Genomic DNA, 18,328 nt, shown 5'->3' with positions numbered 1-18,328 from the left:
CCAGGCCTCCCTGTCCATCACCAACTCCTGCAGTTAGCACTATGTACCCTGTGCTGTGCTGTGCTTAGTCCAACTCTTTGTGACCCTATGGACTATAGCCTTCCAGGCTCCTCTGTCCATGGGGACTCTCCAGATAAGAATACTGGAGTGGGTTGTCATGCCCTCCTCCAGGGGATCCTCCCAACCCAGGGATCGAACCCAGGTCTCCCGCATTGCAGGCAGATTCTTTACCATCTGAGCCACCAGAGAAGCCCAAGAATATTGGAGTGGGTAGCTTATGACTTCTCCAAGGGAACTTCCCAACCCAGGAATCAAACCAGGGTCTCCTGCATTGCAAGTGGATTCTTTACCAGCTGAGCTACCAGGGAAGCCCACTGTGTACCCTACAAACACAAATAATTAAAAAGAATGGAAGCCAGGTTTCTCACTGCTGGAGAAAGGATTTACACATATAGAAATAAAGGATCAATCTTGTGTTGTACTGGAATTGAGGTATTGGTGTGAATTTGTAGTTTTTCACATATAGAGACAGAAATGCTAGAGAAATATCAGTGGTAGAAGCAGAAGGAATCCCTCCCCTTCTGAAATCTGAATGGTTGATCTCTGAAACTGGAAAAGAACATAATGGTCCCCAGAGTCACTAGGGATGCAAACCATAATTTGGTATGCTAATTTTGGATGATCAATTCAGTTCAGTCACTCTGTCATGTCCGACTCTTTGCGACCCCATGGACTGCAGCACGCCAGGCCTCCCTGTCCACCACCAACTCCCAGAGTTTACTCAAACTCATGTCCATTGAGTCAGTGATGCCATCCAACCATCTCATCCTCTGTTGTCCCCTTCTCCTCCTGCCTTCAAGCTTTCCCAGCATCAGGGTCTTTTCCAATGAGTCAGCTCTTCGCATGAGGTGACCAAAGTACTGGAGTTTCAGCTTCAGTATCAGTCCTTCCAATGAACATTCAAGACTGATTTCCCTTAGGATGTACTGGTTGGCTCTCCTTGCAGTCCAAAGGACTCTCAAGAGTCTTCTCTAACACCACAGTTTAAAAGCATCAACTCTTCTGCGCTCAGCTTTCTTTATAGTCCAACTCTCACATCCATACATGACTACTGGAAAAACCATAGCCTTGACTAGATGGACCTTTGTTGGCAAAGTAATGTCTCTATTTTTTAATATGCTGTCTAGGTTGGTCATAACTTTTCTTTCAAGGAGGAAGCATCCTTTTAATTCATGGCTGCAGTCACCATCTGCAGTGATTTTAAAGTCTGCCTCTCTTTTCACCATTTCCCCATCTATTTGCCAAGAACTGATGGGACCGAATGCCATGATCTTTGTTTTCTGAATGTTGAGCTTTAAGCCAACTTTTTCACTCTCCTCTTTCACTTTCATCAAGAGGCTCTTTAGTTCTTCTTCACTTTCTGCCATAAGGGTGGTGTCATCTGCATATCTGAGGTTATTGATATTTCTCCCAGCAATCTTGATTCCAGCTTATGCTTCATTCAGCCCAGCTTTTCTCATGATGGACTCTGCATATAAATTAAATAAGCATGGTGACAATAGGCAGTCTTGACGTACTCCTTTTCCTATTTGGAACCAAGCTGTTGTTCCATGTTCAGTTCTAACTGTTGCTTCCTGACCTGCATACAGATTTCTCAGAAGGCAGGTCAGGTGGTCTGGTATTCCCATCTCCTGAAACATTTTCCATAGTTTTGTTGTGATCCACACAGTCAAAGACTTTGACATAGTCAATAAAGCAGAAATAGATGTTTTTCTGGAACTCTCTTGCTTTTCCCATGATTCAGCGGATGTTGGCAATTTGATCCCTGGTTCCTCTGCCTTTTCTAAAACCAGCTTGAACATCTGGAAGTTCACAGTTCACGTATTGTCAAAGTCTGGCTTGGAGAATTTTGAGCATTACTTTACTAGCGTGTGATGAGTACAATTGTGCGGTAGTTTGAGCATTCTTTGGCATTGCCTTTCTTTGGGATTGAAATGAAAACTGACCTTTTCCAGTCCTGTGGCCACTGCTGAATTTTCCAAATTTGCTGGAAAATTGAATGCAGCACCTTCACAGCATCATCTTTTAGGATTTGAAATTGTTCAACTGGGATTCCATCACCTCCACTAGCTTTCTTCATAGTGATGCTTCCTAAGGCCCACTTGACTTCACATTCCGGGATGTCTGGCTCTAGGTGAGTGATCACAGTATCATAATTATCTGGGTTGTGAAGATCTTTTATGTACAGTTCTTCTGTGTATTCTTGCCACCTCTTCTTAATATCTTCTGCTTCTGTTAGGTCCGTACCATTTCTGTCCTTTATTGGATGATAATTTTGGATGATAATTATTCATAAAATGTAACAGCAAAGGGAGAAATGCAGTCTTAATCACTTTTCAGTGAAACACATAGTATGTTTGAGTTTTAAAAGTTCCAGAAAAAATGGTTTCAGACTGGCCACATGAAGTATTCATCCTTCTCTCTGGAACACAAAGCTGGTGGTAACTAATGAGTGGCCATCGGACGGCTCAGTGGAGTCCAGAAAACAAACTCATCTTCGAGATCTGAAGCTACTGTAAACATGCTCAGTGAGAGTCCCCAGATATCGGAATCCTTAGAGTCAGAGATCTGTGAAAGAAGCTGGTGCAGAAGCATAGGGAAAGAGCAGGCGATATGAAGGAGGCGCTAGCACCTGTTAACCCAGGTAAGAGAATCCCTGGGGTACCCAGGATCTTTTGGGTTAACAGGATTTCTGGCTCTTTCAATAGCAGGAAGAAGGGAACACTCCCTCTCCCCATCACACACATACATGTAAATACACACATGAAAACAATTAATGAAAGTTGTTTTAAAACCAAAACCACTGGTACTTGGAAATACAATTACAAAATATAGTTTGATCGGTATATAGAAATTTTAAATGTCACCAGATACTGATTTCTCTTTTCAAATTGAGATGATTTTTTTTCTTTTTTAAGTGAAATAACGCATGGAAGATACTTGGCAGTTAGAGTGCTCAAGAAATTCCAATTTACTTCTCTGTGTTTCCTTCATGCTGCTGAAGTTAACAATGAGTCTACATTCCCCGTGATATGCTGATTGGCTTTTAGTCATTTTTGCACTTTATCCTCCTAATAGTCCTTTGTCTCCATTCTGCAGGTAAGTGAACAGGGACAGGAGAATTTTTTGGTCTGCATATAGACAACCATGCATTAACAGCGCACAGACTCGACCCTCAGGCTTTTATGCCGTATGCAATGCTGTTTCCTGATCTAGACTAACACTAATTGACAGTTTAGATTAAAAAATGCACTCAAACTGAGGATTTAATATGAAATAAAACAAATGTTTATACAACGTTCCTAAATTTCTTTGTCCTGCATTCTTAGAGATGTGTTTACCTTTGACAATCAGACATTTAAGACTTGTAGTTCAATTGTAGTCAGACATAGAATACCTTCATAGAATTGTATAAAATTACATCATGACTCAGTCCTATTGACTTCCATTTTATTATTTTAAAAACCGGTTCCAGAAACCGTAAAATTACTACAGAAATGTTCTTTGTGAGACTGACATAGATTTGTTCAGACATCAAAGGTTTCTTTACCAAGAAGGGTGTATTGCCAAAGAAATCATTAACATACTTCCTGCTAAAAGTGTACGTGAAAGAACGCTGTCTGCCTGCTAATTTAACAAAAAGAAAGAAAAAAATAATTGTCATCTCCACCTCTCCTGTAAATATGGCCCACCACTACTGTTTCTGTGGGGAGGAAGAACTAAGAGCTTGGCCTCAGCAGATGCGGCAGGAAGGCTGGGGAGGGCCTCTGCACCCGGGAATCAGCGGATGGGGAATCTAGCTTCGTCCTTTGCACTGCGAGTTCCTGTTAGTGTAGAGCAGGCTTCTCGTGGGACTGGCATTTCGTGGTGGAGCGCACGGACGCTGGCATTCGAGGGCTTCACCAGTTTCAGATCTCGGCCTCAGTAGTTGCGGCCGCCTAGCTGTAGAGCAGTGACTTAGTAGCTCCTCCCCACGAGAGATCTTCCCCCGCCAGGAGTCGAACACTTGTCCTCTGCTTGCAAGTCGGGTTCTCAAGCCGTTGTGCTGCTGCTGCTGCTACTGCTAAGTCGCTTCAGTCGTGTCCGACTCTGTGCGACCCCACAGACGGCAGCCCACCAGGCTCCCCCTTCCCTGGGATTCTCCAGGCAAGAACACTGGAGTGGGTTGCCATTTCCTTCTCCAGTGTGTGAAAGAGAAAAGTGAAAGTGAAGTCGCTCAGTCCTGTCTGACTCGGAGGGACCCCATGGACTGCAGCCCACCAGGCTCCTCCATCCATGGGATTTTCCAGGCGAGAGTACTGGAGTGGGGTGCCATTGCCTTCTCCGCTCAAGCCCGGAGTCACCAGAAAGACCCACAGCACCTTTCTTGAAGGCCGATGTTCCCTAAAGGTCTGCAGGCCTTGGGAATGAAGATGAAGTGGTCCCCCGCACCAGCTCTAAAGCTGCAGCTGCAGGAAATGTCCACGAGGTGGCAGCACTTTCATTTATTACTAGAATTCCTAGAGCCAGCAGAATCCTGGAGAAAGTCCTGTTCCTTAGTTGCAGATTAGAGGCGGGTGAGCCAGGTAACGGGTCTCATTCCTTCTTCCCCCTTAACCTTCCGCCAACCCTCGGCAAATGCCAAGCCATTCCCATATTGTGATGCAAAGGGTGCAGTTTCTTCCTCCTTAGGAAGGGACCCACCAGAGAATAAGGCTGGCACTGGCAACCCCCCCCCACCCCATGAGGACCGGGGTGACCAGCTGACATTTCAGCTCTCTCTCTGCGCATGGGGACCACTGTTCTCTGGGTCCACCCGGAGGACCCGGCTAGATCTAGAGGTCGCAGTCCCATGCACGCGAGACCAGGTGCTCCAGCTCAAAAAGGGTTTCCTCTGCTGGACCCCCTCCCCGGGCCCCTCAGCTCCACCTCACTCCAACCCTGGGCTCCAAGGAGGTAACACCAGTCTGGGTTATCGAAGCCTGAGGGGCATACCCTTGGTGTTTCTCCTCTGTTCTTTTTAAATTTCGTTTCTATTTTTTATTAAAGTAGATGATGTGCATGTATCGAGCTAGGGCAGTCTGATCCGGTTACCGAATACATCAGTCTCTCCCAGCCAGATTTTTCCCACATCGGTATTACAGAGTGGTGAGTAGAAATCCCTGTGCTAGCCGGAAGGGCCTTGCTGATTCACTTTTCAGATCTATTACTGGGCGAACCTGAGGCCCAGCCTCGTTTTTCCTTCTTCCCCTGCCCCATCTTTTCTTTTTAGAAACCAGAAGCTTTTTGTCTGTGTCCTTGAGTCTGCTTTTCGTTTTCAAAATGAGTTCACTGGAATCAATTTTTCCATTCTATCTGTAAGTCATCTCCTAGGATCCCTCTCATCCTTGCTCTGTCTGCCCTCAGTATGACCATCTCCAGGGTTATCCATGTCCCTGGAAAAGGCATTATATTATTCATTTGGATGCCTGAGTCATACTGTCTTGTGTATATAAATATATAAAACATATTTTATCATGCCTCTGACGGTGCCCATTTTGGTTGCTTCCATGTCTTGGTTTTTGAAAAGCATCTTGCCTGAAGGCTAGGATGCAAGTGTCTTTGAATGAGGATTTTTCTATGTGGATAGGCCAAGACGTGGCATTGCTGAATCCCAAAGCAAGCCTGTTTGGGGGGTTAAGACACTTCCCTAACTGTTCTCCATCCTGGCTAATACCATTTCAAATTCCCTCATATCCCTAAGGAGAATTCTATTCCCTCCATGCTCTCATACTGGGTATAACTGCTAGACTTCTGTGTAATAGCAATTGTGACCTTTTAAGAATACCTCATTATAGTTTCAATATGCAGTTCTATACAAAAGAGCCACATGGAGCATCTTTTCCATTGTTTGAAACATCAGAACAAAAGCCCTGAGCCTTAACTTGACCTGTGGAAACCAGATTACGGAAGGACAGTGTTTTGAAAATATTTTTGCATTCCTGAGGGCATCACATTTCTTTCTTTCTGTCTCACTCTATAGGTTTGTTTTTGCCTGGGCTGCATCTTTCTTACTGTCTCAGGGTTGTCTCTGTTTGTGCACAGCGGGCTTCTCATGCACTGGCGTGTCTCAGAGGGGTGCGTGGGCTCTCGGATTCATGGGCTTCCTTAGCTTCAGCTCCCTGGCTCAGAGTTGCAGCTGCCTGGTCGTAGAGCGTGGGATCAGCAGATGTGGTGCAAGGGCTGAGGAGCTCCCTCACACCTGGGATTCTTCCTGGACCAGCAGTAGAACACTTTGTCCTCTGCGTAGTGAGTTCGGCTCTTCAGTCCTGGATTACCAGAAAGACCCACAGGACCTTTCTAGAAAGCCGGTGTTCCTTAAAGCTCTGCAGGCCTTGGGAATGAAGGGGAAGAGTTCCCCGGCACCAGCATTAAAGCTGCAGTTCCAAGAAATGTCCACGAGGCGGCAGCATTTTTCATTTACCACTAGGATTCCTAGGGCCCGCAGAACCCTCGAGGAAGTCCTGTTCCTCAGCAGTAGATTATAGACTCGAGTGTCCCAGGTCACGGGTCTCATTGCTTCTTTCCCCTTTGCCTTCTGCCAGTCCGGGACAAATGCCAAGCCGTGCCCCAACTGCGAGGCTGAGGGTGCTATTCTTCCTCCCCAGCTGGGAAAACACCAAGGAAGAAGGCTGCTGGTGGCAACCCCACCACCGAGAGACTTGGTGACCAGCTGCCTTTTCAACACTCTCTCCGCCCATAGGGACCACCTAGGGACCACGTTTTCTGGGTGCACGAAGTGTGGTTGAGCTGTCAGAGGACCCGCCTAGATCTAGAATCCCAGTCCCGTGAACACGAGACCATGTGCTCCAGCTTCCACAGGGGCTCCTTTGCTAACGCCCCCGCCCCAGTTCCCTCAGCCCCACCACTCTCCAGCCTTAGGCTCCAAGGCTCCTCAGGCTCCAGGGATGTGACACCAGGCAGGGTTATCAAGGCCTAAAGGGAATCCGCTTGGTGTTTCGTCTGTGTTCTTTTTAAATTTAATTTTTGTTTGATTAAAATACAGAAGATTTATGATATTGTGTATGCTGCAAGCTACAGCAACTGGATCCAGTTACACAGGTCCATAAATCTACTGTTGAGTGCGTTCTTTTCCCACATAAGTATTACAGAGGGCTGAGGAGATGCTCGCATGCAAGAGTAGGTCCTTGCTGATTCACTTTTCATGTCTATAACTCGGCATTCGTTAAGTCCCGCCTCCTCTTTCTCCTATCTAAGGCCCCATCTTTTCTTTTTGGAACCCAGAAGATTGTCGTCTGTGTCCTGGGGTCTCTTTTTGTTTTCTTTTTCAAAATGAGTTCAGTGGAATCGATTTTTATATTCTACCCATAAGTCATCTCCTAGGATCCGCCTCCTTCTCTGACTGCCCTCACACAGTATGACCATCTCCAGGTCCATCCATGATGCTGGAGAAGGCATTATGTCATTCATCTGGATGCCTGCGTAACACTGCCCTGTGTCAATAGATATATTAAACATTTTCTTTTATCCGTGGCTCTGAGGGTGCCCATTTTGATTGCTTCCACATCTTGATTATTGTAAACGCCCCGCATGAAGGATGGGATGCAAGTGTCTCTTCTAAGGAGGATTTATGTCTGCGTATAAGGCCCAGGAGTGGCATTTCCGGATCCTGAATCAACTCTGTTTTGGGGGTTTAAGGCACTTCCTGACTGTTCTCCACCCTGGCTGTTACCATTTTGCATTCCCTCAAATCAGGTAGGAGAGTTCTCTTTTGTCCAAGCCCTCACGCCACGTGTAGTTCCTAGACTTAGATGATGCTAATTGTGATCTGCGTGGAGTGATACCTCCTCCTAGCTTGAGTATGCAGTTCTATAATAATGACTCACGTGGAGCATCTTTTCTCGTTCTTCTACAAACAGCAAAACAAATGACCTGTGCATTAACTTGACCTCCAGAGACCGAGTTTTCCCACTATCTATCCCAAGAATATCTTACTCTCTGTCATTTTCCTTTATAGGTTTCTGTGTTTGCCTGGGCTGTGTCTTTCTTACTTTATTGCGGTTGTTTCTGTTTGTGTAGAGCAGGCTTCTCATGGCACTGGTATTTCTGGGGCGCTCCGACTCTAGGATTCAAGGGCTTCGCTAGTTTCTGCTCTCTGGCTCGGAGTTGGGGCTGCTTGGCTGTGGAGCGTTGGCTTAGCACACGTGGCACAAGGGCTTAGGAGCTCCTTCCCAAAAGAGATCTTCACCCACCAGGAGTCGAACACTTGTCCTCGGCATAGCAAGTTGGGTTCTTAGGCACTGGGTTACCAGAGAGACCCAAAAGATATTTCTTGAGGACCAGTGATCCCTAACCCTAACCCATTCTTGAAGGTCTGCAGGCCTTGTGAAAGAAGGGGAAATGGTCCCAAGCAGCAGCGCCAAGGCGGCAGTTGCAGGAAGTGTCCACAAGGCGGCAGCACGTTTTCATTTCCCTCGGCAATTCCAAGGTTGCGCAGAGTCCTGGAGAAAGGCGAGTGGCTCAGCTGGAGATTAGATTCGAATGTGCCGGGTCTCGGTTCTCATTACTTCTTGCTCTTTAGCCTTCTGCCACCCCGAGACAAATGCCAAGCCCTGGGACTTGGACCTCCAGATCTAGGCAGGTTCTCCAGCAGTCTCCGGAGGAGTCTGCCTTTCGGAAGGATGGCGGCATTGAAAAACTTCCCCGCTGCGTATCGCAGGACATGTGTTTCTTTCTCAGTTTAATTTATCGATTTCTTTTTGGCCCGGCTGCGTCTTCCTTGGTGCCTCAGGGCTTTCTCTGTTTGTGCGGAGCAGGCTTCGTACTGCAGAGGCTTCTTTGGCTGGGGAGCACAGGCTCCGGGTTCCACTGGCTTCTCTAGTTCAAGCTCTCTGCAGCTTGCTGGCTGTAGAGCGCGGGCTCAATAAATGCTGCACAAGGGCTTAGGGGCTCGGCTCGGGCGAATCTTCCCCGAACCAGAATCAAACCCTTGTCCCCTGCATGGCAAGTCGGATTCCCAACCACTAGACCACCACGGAAGCCCCACCGGACATTTTTTGATGTCTAAAGGTATGCTTTTGAACTGTGGTGCTGAAGAAGACTCTTGAGAGTCCCTTATACTGCAAGGAGATCCAACCAGTCCATTCTAAAGGAGATCAATCCTGGGTGTTCATTGGAAGGACTGATGCTGAAGCTGAAACTCCAATACTTTGGCCACCTCATGCGACGAGTTGACTCACTGGAAAAGACTCTGATGCTTGGAAAGGTTGGGGGCGGGAGGAGAAGGGGACGACGGAGAATGAGATGGCTGGATGGCATCACCGACTCTGTGGACATGAGTTTGAGTGTACTGCGGGAGTTGGTGATGGACAGGGAGGCCTGGCATGCTGTGATTCATGGGGTCGCGGAGAGTCGGACACGACTGAGCGACTGAACTGAACTGACTGAACTGAAAGGTATGCTTTAGAGCCAGGCTGGCCTTGTGCAAGTGGCCCCGAGCATCAGCTTTACAGTCGCAGTTGCGAGAAACGTCCACAAGGCGGCAGCACGTCTCCATTTCGCCCTTGGAATTCCTCTGGCCAGTTGAGCCCTTGAGAAAGCCCTGTTCCTGGGCTGTTGATTAGAGTGGGATGTGCCAGGTCACGGGTCTTATTACTTCTTCCCGCTTAGCCTTCAGCCCCACCAAAGAAAAATGCCAGGCCCTGCCCAAACTGCAACGCTAAGGGTGCTGTCCTTCGTCCTCTAGGTGGGGGCCTCCAGGAGGGAGGCTGCTGGTGGCAACACCACCATGGGGGAAGGGGTGACCTGTTGACTATTCAATGCTCTCTCAGCCCATAGGGCCGACAGTTTTTTGGGGTGCCCTAAGGGTGGCTGAGCTATCAGAGGGCCCACCTGGGTCTGGAGGTAGAGGTCCCATTCACAGGGAACCAGGTGCTCCAGGTCCCAAAGGGGCTCCTTTGCTGGCACCTCCTCCCCAGGTCCCTCAGCTCTGCCACAGTCCAGCCTGAGGTTCCAAGGCTGTTCACTCCAGGCATGTGACACCAGCCCTGGTCACCAAGGCCTGAGGGGAACGCCATTTGTCCTTTCTCTCTTTTCTTTGTAAATTTAAGTTTTCAGTTCAGTTCAGTTCAGTCGCTCAACTGTGTCCGACTCCTTGCAATCCAATGGACTCCAGCACGCCAGGCTTCCCTGTCTGTCACCAACTCCTGGAGTTTACTCAAACTCATGTCCATTGAGTCAGTGATGCCATCCAACCATCTCATCTTCTGTCGTCCCCTTCTCCTGTCTTCAATCTTGCCCAGCGTCAGGGTCTTTTCCAATGAGTCAGTTCTTTGCATCAGGTGGCCAAAGTACTGGAGTTTCAACTTAGACATCAGTCCTTCCGATGAATATTCAGAACTGATTTCTTTTAGAATGGACTGGTTGGATCTCCTTACAGTCTAAGGGACTCTCAAGAGTCTTCTCCAGCACCACAGTGCAAAAGCATCAATTCTTCAGAGCTCAGCTTTCTTTATAGTCCAACTCTCACATCCAACTCTCATATACATGACTACTGAAAAAACCATAGCTTTGACTAGATGGACTTTTGTTGGCAAAGTAATGTCTCTGCCTTTTAATATGCTGTCTAGGTTGGTCATAACTTTTCTTCCAAGGAGTAAGCGTCTTTTAATTTTATGGCTGCAGTCACTATCTGCAGTGATTTTGGAGCCCCCAAAAATAAAGTCTGACACTGTTTCCATTGCTTCCCCATCTATTTGCCATGATGTGATGGGACCAGATGCCATGATCTTAGTTTTCTGAATGTTGAGTTTTAAGCCAACTTTTTCAGTCTCTTAAACAAAATAAGTTTTATTTGATACTAAAATAGAGTGGATTCACCATGTTTGTTTTGGTGTTCAGAAACCTGACTCAGTTACACGTGAACGCATGTCTACTCTTGTGTGATTCTTTTCCCATGTAGGTATTACAGAATGCCAAGTAGACTTCCATGTGCTAGACAGTAGGTCTGTGCTGATTCACTTTTCATGTGTATTACTGGGAATATGTTAATTTCAGTTTCCTCATTTCTCCCTACTCCATCGCTTCTTTTTGGCAACCATAATTTTGTTTTTTGAGTCCTTGAGTGTCTTTCTGTTTTCAAAATGAGTTCATTTGCATCGATTTTTAGATTCTGCTTAAAAACCATATTCAAATCTCTTTCTCTCTGACTTCCTTCACCCATTATGACCATCTCCAGGTCCATTCATGTTGCTGAGAGTGGCACTATTCATTTTTTTAAAATGGCTGAATATATTGTATTATATATGTATATATGTGTATAACTTCTTTTTAATCTGTTCATCTGAAGATGGAGATCATGATTGCTCCCACATCCAGGCTATTGTAAAACGTTCTTCCATGAAGGTTGTGGTGCAAGTCTCTTTTCTAATCATGGTTTTTCTCCACATACAGGCCCAGGAGTGGCATCTCAGTTCCTGCAGTAGGTCTCTTTCCAGTTGATTAAGGAACCTCCATACTGTATTACGGGGCTTCCCTGGTGGCTCAGAGGGTAAAAAATATGTCAGCAATGCAAGAGACCTGGATTCAATCCCTGGATTGGGAAAATTCCCTGGAGAAGAGAATGGCAACCCACTCCAGTATTCTTGCCTGGAGAACTCCATGGACAGAGGAGCTGGCGGGCTACAGTCCGTGGGGTCCCACAGAGTTGGACACGACTGAGTGGCTAACACATTCTGTTCTCCATCCTGCCTGTTGTCAATTTCCATTCCCCAAAACACTGTAAGAGGGTTCCCTTTCTCCATGCCCTCTCTGGCATTTGTTTTTTCTAAGCTTTTGGGCGATGGGCATTCTTACTGGTAGGAGGTGCTACCCTACTGCTGTTTGATTTGCTTTTGTTTAATCATGGGTCAATCCTAAAGGAAATCAGTCCTGAATATTCATTGGAAGGACTGATGCTGAAGCTGAAGCTCCACTACTTTGGCCACCTGATGCAAAGAACTGACTCACTGGAAAAGACCCTGATGCTGAGAAAGATTGAAGGCAGGAAAAGAAGGGGACAACATAGGATGAGATGCTTGGATGGCATCACCGACTCAATGGACATGAGTTTGAGCCAGCCCCGGGAGTTGGTGATGGACAAGGAAGCCTGGCATGCTGCAGTCCACGTGGTCGCAAAGAATAGGACATGACTGAGCGACTGAACTGAGTCATGAGCCATATTGAGCATCTTTTTACATGCTTTAAAAAACAAACACAGAAAGAAAAACCTTGTAAGTTAAAATGACCTTCTGACACTGGCTGTTTTAAGGACAGCCTCTTTGAATTCTTTTCTGATTACCTACCACAGGACATTCTTCAGGGCGGGTGGTCTTTACAGCCCGGCAGGTGCCTTCTTAAATATGACGTGTCCCTAGGCCCTATCTTTATAGTTGTAGTTACAGAAAATGTCCACAAGGAGGCAGCACATTTTCATTTCCCACTCAGATTCCCAGGTCAACAAGAGCCCTAGACACAGTTGTGTTCAAGGGTTGTAGACTTTTTTTGGAATGTGCCACATCTAGAAGCTCATTGCTTTTCCCCCTTAGACTTCACTCCCTGCCCAAACAAATCCAAAGCCCTGCCAAAACCTCAAGGCGTGGGTGCTGCCCTACTTAGGTGGGGGGACCCTGAGGAAGACGGTTGCCAGAGGGAACTGCAATACTGGGAGTCACGGAGGCCAGGCGACTTTCCAAGGTCCATCATCCTCGCAGGGCACTAGGCGTGGCTGAGCTGTAGGAGGGCCCACCTGGAGGCGGGGATGCCATGCACAGGGGACCAGGCACCCCAGGTCCAAGTGGGGTTCGTTTGCTGGCGCCTCCCCGAGTCCCCTCAGCTCCATCACACTCCAGTCTTAGGTTCCAAAGCTCTTCAGGCTCCAGGGATGTGACACTGGCCCAAGTCACGAGCCTGAGGGCAATTCCCTTGGCATTTCTTTTCTGTTCTTTTTAAATTTAACTTTTATTTTATATTAAAACAGAATGGGGTTTCAACGTTGAGTTTGTTTTCAGTGTACGACAACCTGATTCAGTTACACGTGTACGTAATTTTATTCTTCAGACTCTTTCCTCATTTTCGTTGTTACAGAGTGTTGAGCACAGTCTGGTTTGTTATATAGGAAGACCTTGCTTTTTGTCCGTCCTATGTATAATAGTTTGCGGTTGCTAACCCCAAACTGCCAATCCTTCCCCATGCCCCTTTCCCCTTAGCAACCAGAAGACTGTTTTCTATTTGAGGAACTTTTTGTAACTGTGGGGGTCATAAAATATTTAGGGTTAGTGGGCTACACAGCACCTCTCATATTCTTCATTTTAAAAAAATACACTGTGGGCATAGACCTCTTACCATCAAATGGGATGCTATAGCCAATACAAATTATTCCTTCGCAAAGATGGAAAGTCATGTGAAATGTGGTTTGGTGAAGCCAAAAAGAACATCTTTTCTCTATCTAAAGACCTTGTTCCTTTTTATAGTGGAAAAACATGTTACCCATCAGCTGTATATACATGTATATTCATTTCTTCCCTCTTGTTCAAATGGGAAAACTGTCTTACTCCATCCAATGCCAACCATGGCATCTGTTCTCTGGTTCCCAATTCATTTTGGTCACTTGATAAACTTTTTCATTTTTTTCCTTTGCAAGGAAATTTCAAATTGCTTTGTTTTGCTTCATTGCCGCACCGCAGGGGATAGGGGGTCTTAAATACTCAACCAGGCATCAAACCCATGCCCCCTGCCTTGGAAGCATGAGGCCTCACCACTAGACCACCAGGGAGATCGCTCCAATTGTTGTATTTATTAATTCCTCTACTTCTGCTTTCCCATTTTCTCCTTAACCCACTCCATTGTTTCTTTTACTACCGATGTCTCTGAAATCCTTGTCATTAAGTCAGTAATACCTAAAAGAGTAAGAGAGCATCAACATCCATTAGCCAAAGAAAAAGAGCAACAGTCAGATAGACTGCACTCTAATCTGAGCCCTGGAATTTGTCTAAATGCTATTAGACCTTGGGAGTCATTTATTATTAGTTTCTCCGTTTTCCCATTTTACGATAGCAGTAATAAACAAACCTACCTTGTTGGACAGTTTGAAGGATTATAAGTAGCCTGTGCAAAGATCCTGGCAGCTCTCAGGCACCAGTGGTTGTCCAAAAGGCCACTAAATGCTTCCTGGAAAGATACATTAGGGCCTGAAGCGGAGGCACCTTGATAAAACACAGTTGGGAAAGGACCAAGTTCTGGAAGAAATAAAAAAATGTAGTCATACTTTCGGGGAGGCTCTTCAGTTCTCACCTTATCTTTGGAAAGCAGCTTGCTCAGCACCAGGCCTGGTTTAGTCGACTTGCCTTTCATTTTAGCTGTCCCCTCCCTTGTGCCCAACGGCCAAGGCCCTGATCAGGCGGGATCTCGCTGGAACGCAGATGCAAATTTCTCTGCCACCCACCTCCTTCTCTTTTATTCTTTTTGTTTTTTAATTTTGTACAGTGGAATAGCAGCTGCTGCATTTTATTAAAAGTGAATTTAGGGAAACATATTTGGGACCTAATATTTCTTGGCAAGACTATGGGGGGTGAAAATTTCTCAACATCCAACGTCTTCTCCACGTTAACCATGTAGCCAAAGCTAACATCCCCAGTGGTAAAACATATCCATATCACTCCCTCTGTGATACAACAGAAGTGCAGTTCACCTCTGGAGTAGTTAGCCCTAAAATCCATAACCCATCTAATCACGAGAAAACATCTGGCAAACCCCATTCTGCAAAACACCTGACCAATATTCTTCAAAAATGTCAGGACCATCAGAAACAGGGAGAAACTGAGAAACTCTTGTAGGTGAGAAAAGTTCAAAAAGACACGATGAGCACATGCAACATGGGTTGAACTTTGGAACAGAAAAGACTCTAGCAAAAAAAGTCTCGGGCTAATAGTGTTGTACAGTTAGTATTGTGGGCTTTCTTGGTAGCTCAGCTGGTAAAGAATCTACTTGCAGTGCAGGAGACCCCAGTTTGATTCCTGGGGGTCAGGAAGATCCCCTGGAGAAGGGATAGTCTACCCACTCCAGTATTCTTGGGCTTCCTGGTGGCTCAGATGGTAAAGAATCCACTTGCAATGCAGGAGACCTGGGTTTGATCCCTGGGTTTGGAAGATCCCCTGGAGGAGGGCATGGCAACCCACTCCAGTATTCTTGCCTGGAGAATCCCCACAGACAGAGGAGCATTAGTATTGCCCCAGTGTTAACTGCCTGATTTTGACCATTGTATTATGATTATGTTAGATGTCAACTTTAGAAGAATCTGAGTGAAAGATAATAAGGAACTCTTTTGTCTTTGCGATAGAGATAAACCTAAAATTTTTATTCTCAACCTAAAATCATTCAAAATAGAAGCTTTTAAAATCTCTTCTGATTCCTAATGTTGATAAGATACAAACACTTTAATAGTTTTATAATTTAAATAGCATGCTTTTATTCTATTGGTGTACTTGTTCTTATACCAAGGTTTCAAAATTTTCCCCCAAACTGCCCTGTACATTTTCCACTTAGTTAGCTTTTTAATAGCCTAGATTTTTCATCTCGTTTTGATTTATAAAGTACCTGCATATATTCTCTCTTACCTGGTCTTTACAACTTCTTGAGATGGAAAAGAGTCCTCAGCCACATTAAAGATGAGAAAAATTATGACAAAGGCAGTTTGAGACTCACTTTATATGGTATCTGAGTTAGTGACAGAGTTCTGTCAAGAACTTGAATTGGTGCAAAACATCAAAAAAATTATGAGCAAAGGATCTGAGCAGACTTTTAAGATATGCAAATGGTCAAAGCACTTGACAAGATGTTCAACATCATTAGTTATCAGGGAAATGCAAATCAAAACCACAAGGACATGGCACCTCATACCCACTGGAATGAATGGCTGGGTCAGAACTTCAGACAACAGCAAGTGTTGGTGAGGGCGTGGAGAAACAGAATCCTCACACGCTTCTGGTGGGAACATAAGACGGTGCAGCCACTTGGTCGTGCACAGCCACGTCCAACTCTTTGTGTCTCCGTGGACTGCAGCCCTCCAGGCTCCTCTGTCAGTGGAATTTTCCAGGCAAGAATACTGGAGTGGGTTCCCATGGTGCAACCACTTTGGAATACAGCCCAGTATTCCTCAAATGATTAGTCATAGTTATCATGTGACATAGAAACTCCACCCCTCTATATATACCCCAAAGAAATAAAAACATATTAATATATCTACAACAAAAATGTGTACATGAATGTCCATAGCAGCATTTCTTATATTAGTCAAACGTTGGTCTGAAAATTCTGAAAGTAGCGAGAAGTGACCTCCTTAAAAAGGGGATGTCAACTAGTTCTCAACTCTTGAAGGGTGTGCACACACATCGCACGCCATGCACCTTTTATGCCATCTTTGGTCCTTCTAAGCTTCATACTTTGGGCTTGACTTCAGTTTTGTTCAAGCCACAGAGGTCCTAATAAGAAGCCCTCGCTGACCAGAATAATGAGAGAGCAAACAACAGTATTAAGGTCATAGCTGCAGTTCTACAAACCATAATTTGAAAGCAGTTTGTGAAATGAGGTTGTCTCTATCGCCCTTCTGCATACCTTCGGACTGCCTTCTGAGCTTTTGCCCCCTTCAAGTCTGTCTTGAACTTAATTCATCTAAATGGTATTTATCAATTGTCCACTGCGTGGTGGGCATGGCGCTGACTCTAGACAACAAGTGATGTGTGACAAAGCTACAGCCCTGGTCCTCAAAGTGCAACAAGCCAGCCAGGGAGATGGCCGCTGTTTAAAGTGCCATCTACATAACACACACCACATAAACACAGCACACTCAACCAGCTAATTGTGAGAAGTCCTGTGAAAGAAGAGATCGTGATTCAACGAGAGATGATTGTGAGAAGCTGGGTGAAAGTGGGAGTGAAGGAAGAAGCACTTTAAGAACTAAGAATGATGTGCCTGCGGTATGGGAAAAGAGTGTGTGGAGAGAATGCTCCAGATGCAAAGAGAGAACAGCTTGAGTGAAAAGCCGAAGTACATTCCCCAGATCATAGATGGCTGAGCTTATTTCAATGCAAAGGTCCATAATCAGAAGAAGGGCAACAAATCTGAACTTCTCAATGTCTAATAAATACTCCAATATTCTTCATTTTTTGGAATAGTTTAAAACCACATGGATTTCTGATATTGTTTAGATCTCCATGCAATGTGTAATTTGTTACTTGATGTATTTTTTTATGAGGGACGATCATTTTCTTTTCATTTTTGTGTTTTTTTTTTTCCTTTGGCCACCTGTGTGGTATTTGGGGTCCTAGTTCCCCAACCAGGGACTGAACCTGGGGAAACCCAACCAGGGATTCCCCCTGAAGTGGAAGTATGGAGTCCTCACCACTGAGCTAGCAGGGAATTCTCTGTTACTTGGTGTTTTTCAACCTCATGTAGAGTTTATCAACATGAGTACTTGGCATTTATTGTCTGTTGGAATTATCTTGAGCACCCTTTGGGCCACTGCAAAACCAGAAATCAAAGTGGGGAATATACCTATGTGTTCCCAAAGTTAAACCTGTGAACCTACTCTTATAGAGCCTCCTGGGAAGGAACAGTGGAAATAGCCATTTTCAAAAATGTAGAAAATAAACTTATGATTACTAAGGGAGAAAGTAGGGGAGAGGAATAAATTGGGAGATTGGGGTTGACATATACACACTACTATTATAAAATAGATGAGTAATAAGAACCTACTGTATAACAAGGGGACCTCTAATCAATACTCTGTAACAATCTATATGGGAAATGAATCTAAAAAGAATGTATGTGTGTGTGTATGTGTGTGTATATATATATATATATAAAACAATCATTTTGCTTCTGTTGTTTAGTTGCTCAGTCATGTCCAACTCTTTATGACCCCATGGACTGTAGTACATCAGACTTCCCTGTCCTTCACTATCTCCTGGAGTCTGCTCAAACTCATGTCCATTGAGTCAGTGATGCCATCCAACCACCTCATCCCCTGTCACCCACTTCTTCTTCTGCCCTCAATGTTTCCCAGCATCAGGGTCTTTTCCAATGAGTCATTTCTATGCATCAGGTGGCCAAAGTATTGGAGCTTCAGCTTTAGCATCAGTCCTTCCAAAATCACTGCAGATGGTGACTGCAACCATGAAATTAAAAGACGCTCACTACTTGGAAGGAAAGTTATGACCAACCTAGATAGAATATCAAAAAGCAGAGACATTACTTT

At 45.3% G+C, this 18,328-nt stretch overlaps 1 long non-coding RNA gene across 1 annotated transcript in view; it reads right to left on the bottom strand.

Annotated features, from left to right (window-relative positions):
- The window catches only part of LOC148774129 (uncharacterized), a 29,231-nt gene extending 14,933 nt beyond the window's left edge, over positions 1 to 14,298 (bottom strand). Inside the window, exon 1 of the long non-coding RNA XR_016036030.1 lies at positions 14,150 to 14,298. This is a non-coding gene — a long non-coding RNA (uncharacterized LOC148774129). The remainder of the gene's footprint in view (positions 1 to 14,149) is intronic.
- Between the last annotated feature and the right edge of the window lie 4,030 nt (positions 14,299 to 18,328).

Source organism: Moschus berezovskii, chromosome 23 (genome assembly GCF_049115385.1).
Source record: "Moschus berezovskii isolate FMDL1 chromosome 23, NW_MosBer_1.0, whole genome shotgun sequence".
NCBI classification, from domain to species: domain Eukaryota; kingdom Metazoa; phylum Chordata; class Mammalia; order Artiodactyla; family Moschidae; genus Moschus; species Moschus berezovskii.
This window is presented reverse-complemented; position numbering and strand designations above follow the sequence as displayed.